Raw genomic sequence first — 4,283 nt, forward strand, 5'->3', positions numbered from 1 at the left:
CCTCAGCATGGCTTCATAAAAACACTGCAGGATTTCTCAAACATGATGAATGAGTCAGAGCAAGGCTTTGGGCATGTTTTTATGAGAGTATAACATTGTAACGTGATATAAAACTCAAAAAAGTTGATTTTACATGATATTGCCCCTTTAAAGCTGCATCTGAAATTCATCAGTTTCAGTTCGAACATTTACCCGCGTTTTATTTTTTTTATTTTATTTTATTTTTTTTACAYTTTACTGGCCTCTTTTGTTTTGGCATAATGTTTTCTGACAGTACAATTGTTTTGTTTGGTGAGATTTCACGGTTTGTTGTGTTTGGCGTCTCRGAGTCACTGTAAAACAAACAAATAAAGAAAGAAAGAGAGAGAAAGCCTGAACCTTTCTATAGAAGAGGGAACACGGTTCGGATTTAAACAAAGCTGAGTGGATTGGCAAGTGTCTGCCTCCCGTTCACTCATCCAGCAGCAGATCGGAGCTGCCAAATGTCTGTGATTTCTTCATTCAGGAGAGAGATCCACAAAACGTGTCGTCCTCGAGTGTTTCACAATTACCAGCTGATTATATCTGCAGCATTACCATATTAAAAGAAAGACTACTTGAACACAACGATAATGTCTAAGAGTTGAAAATTATTTCCCCACTCATTATCGACGCCAGCCACCAAATCAGGGAGAGGGAATGTCAATAAATCGCCGTAAACCTTTCCTGTGTAAATAACAACAATTACAGAGGAATGAGATCAGGCTGTGTGGGTAAAAAGGAAGATGATGCTAATTAAAAACCTGCAGATATCTGAGCAGGGAGGTATAAAGCACACTGCCTCTTTCTAAAAGAAACAAACACTTCTTTGTGTGGATGCTAAATATTTTCTGTGTTTCTCAGAAGCTGTCAATAAATCCAAATCAGTTCTCCGGTGGGAATAAAAAGGACAAACAAAAGGAAAAAATATTTAATTAGAACAGGGCTGAAGTCGTCTGAGCTGTGATTTATGTTGGAATTTCAACTTTTCACCTGTTTTTGTCAACAGGCTGCAGTCTGCAAATTTTAAAATTGGCATTTATTATGTGTTATTTACTTGTTTATGAACAAATTTCTACAGTTTCAAAACATACCCTAATCTTCCTCTGTGTTCTGGAAAGTTTTAGAAGCTGATTTTACCATTTTCATGTTAAAATTATTTATTTTAATGTTCATTTCATCCCCAAATAAATTATATGTGATCCATCATACTGAAATAAGGATTAAGTTAAATTTGGTCAAAATGAGCTAATAACATTTTCAGATTCCTGCTTTAAAAGCTGCATTTTGATACCTGGATTATTCTGATATAACAAACAGAACCAGAGATACGCCTTAATTTGTCTTATTGGTTACAATAATAACCAATAATATTTGGTCTGAATCTTAATTTTATGTCATTTTTATGAGGAATTTTTCATTTCTGAATAGGAAATCTCAAAAAAAAATTTAATATTGATATTTTCCAGCTAGAATGAAACAAAAACATTGCTAGCTTACAGGGAAAATCTCAAATTTTAGAAGGCGTTTTTCCACAAAATCAGGTTTTTTGTCGATACTGCTCAAAAAAGTGCTTCAAATATTTTTAATGATTATATTCCACAGTTCATTCAAATGAAATATTTATAAAGGCATGTATATTTTGATGAAACACAATTTTTGTAWATGTTTTATTGGCCTATTTCTCCATACAACACTTTTAGACTTAATCCTCGTTTCGATGTGACGGGTCACAAATCACTGAGGGAAAATGCAGCAACTTTGAGTGTTTCAAACCTGAAGGAGCCACAAAACGTCCGGAACAGTGTCTCTTGGACAGATGAGACCAAAGACCATGAAGTCCTCTGTAGACCAAAGGGTTCTGGAGTCAAATCTGAGTCCGTCTGTTAGACAGCTAAAGGTTGGGCCAAACTGGGTCATGATGCAACACGACTCCAAACACAGTGGTGATTCTACAACAGGAGGTCTCAAAAAAAGAAAAGAACGATCCAGTCCAGGTCCAGAACCTCAACGTGACTGAAGTGTTGGGATAGGACCGGAGCTGAGCAGAAACCAAAGTCTGTGAACCTCAATGAACTGAAGCAACACTGGACCAAAATACCTCCAGAAACATCTGAGCAGGCCCTACASAAAACCATTAATGGGAGGTTTGATCTATTATTTCAAATAATCTGAGATGAAATTACCATATAAAGTCTGGATTTACCAACTTCAATTTGTTCATCTTAATTCTCCTCTAGTTCTGGGTCAGACTGGTTCTGGGTCAGACTCTGGTTCTGGGTCAGACTCTGGCTCCAACATGTAAAGCTGGATGAACAAGTCTTTTGATGTTCACATCTTTAAATTAAATTGTAAATAAATAATTTATGAACGCTAGAAAACGTAACCCCCTCTCTCAAACCGGAGTGGACCGGTCTGGAAGCAGGAGGGGGGCGGGGCTTGAAGCATCTTAAAGGAACAGTAACAAAACAAGCTGCTTTGAGACACAGCAGAGAAGTGGTGAAAGAGGAGCTGGTAAAGTTACAATAAGGAGGAATTCAGACCTGAGCTTTGTAAGTCCACTTTATAAAGACCCAACTGAAGGATTTAAATGTGAAAAGGAAGGATWTAAACACGTATTAAATGATCAACCAAACCTTCTGCAGTGTTTACATGATTGTGTGCATTTAAAACAGATGTGACTTTTTGTGTCAAAGATTTCTGCTTTTTTGTGTAAAAACACAACTTTTCCAGGGTAATTAAAATTTCTAAGAAGGCTGGAATTCTAGCAGAGCTTTGTTTTTAGATATATAAATTAAAGTGTAGTCACAGAAAACAGGAAGTGAAATTAATAAATCCTTAAACAATAAACATAAATAGTCCTTTCCTGCTTTAGCCTCTTTGAAGAGTCGTGACGCTTTCAAGAGCAGCGAAAACATTGGTTTGACAAAGCCAGGTAGTTTTCATCTTAGTTTTCTTTTTTCCCCCCGTCTCGTATTCAACCGCCAGCACTGTTAATCAATACACACTTCTCTTGCCCTTTTCCTCCTCCGTACACATATCTCTCTGTCGGACCAAACCGGCAAATTTGTGCTCTTAATCAGCTTGCCTGCCTCGTCTCCTCACTCCAGGCTGGCGACACGCTTCCCTTCCCCTTTAATTCTCCGACTCTCAACAGACAGGCTCGCTGATTAACATGCACGCCCAGGTACGAGCTCCCTCCAACACAACCCCGCTGCCCACCAGGTCCACACACCATTATCCCCGCTACTCAATAGCACCCATCTCAGTGCACATCTGTCGAACTGCTGCATCCACACTCCTTAATTAGCTTTACAACTTTGCACCACTTCTCGCTGGAAAATAAGGGATAAATTTGTGGCCAGCGCACGGATAAAAAAAAGTGGGGGTTGGGGGSGGGTAAACAGGCCAGACACTGAATACTGAACTCAAGGATGAAATAGTGTTTGTGTGTGCTCGAGGATATGGTGGCGACGAACAGGAGTCACATCAATTCTCAACATGTCCATGTCCTAGCATCACCAGGAAAGCCCAGCCTCCTCGCCTGTTCTGAACAACCCCGCCACCAAAACAAAAATAAAAAATAAAAAATAAAAAAACACGTGCTTTATCTTATCAGCTTCCCTCTCACAAATCAATCTTTTTTTATTTGCTCGTCATAGACTGCTTCAAAGCTGTCCCGACTCCCCTTTGATTCTCATCTCTCCCCACCATCGACGCCGGCATCCTCGGCCCCGGAGATCAAGGTGGCGTTTCTCACACTGGAGTTGTTGCTGTGGCTAATCTGCTTCACGCTCCGTTATTCCACCGCAGCACATTTGTCAGCAGCTCCAGAACAAAACCGAGAGAGAGGAGATGGTGAGAAGCAAGAAGGCATCCAATTAATATGAAATTGTCTCCAGAAGTCAATAAGGTTTTAGTTCCACTTGAGTGTGTCTAAAAGCGCAGAGTAAGGCTAATTATAATCCCATGGAGTATTTATACTATTTATGCTGTGCTCCTGTCATTACTACAAGCTGTAATCCTCCAAACTCGTGTTGTCTGCATGTGTTGGTGAGCCCTATGCCAGCTGCCAAAAATACTCACTTCTCAAACCCTGAAGCCTTTATGTGCAAACAATATCCAATTAATCACAGTGTCTACGGCAATGAGGTATCAAACAATATTATAAATAGGGCTGCCACGATTAATCGATTAATTGACAACTAATCGATTATTAAAATAATCTGACTAATTTAATAATCGATTAATAGTTTTCTTTTTTT

General features: G+C 39.0%; 1 long non-coding RNA gene across 3 annotated transcripts in view; it reads right to left on the reverse strand.

Annotated features, from left to right (window-relative positions):
* The window catches only part of LOC106527590 (uncharacterized), a 256,880-nt gene that overhangs the window by 116,003 nt on the left and 136,594 nt on the right, over window positions 1–4,283 (reverse strand). The window lies entirely within an intron of this gene.

Source organism: Austrofundulus limnaeus, unplaced genomic scaffold (assembly GCF_001266775.1).
Source record: "Austrofundulus limnaeus strain Quisiro unplaced genomic scaffold, Austrofundulus_limnaeus-1.0 Scaffold333, whole genome shotgun sequence".
Classification (NCBI taxonomy): Eukaryota; Metazoa; Chordata; class Actinopteri; order Cyprinodontiformes; family Rivulidae; genus Austrofundulus; species Austrofundulus limnaeus.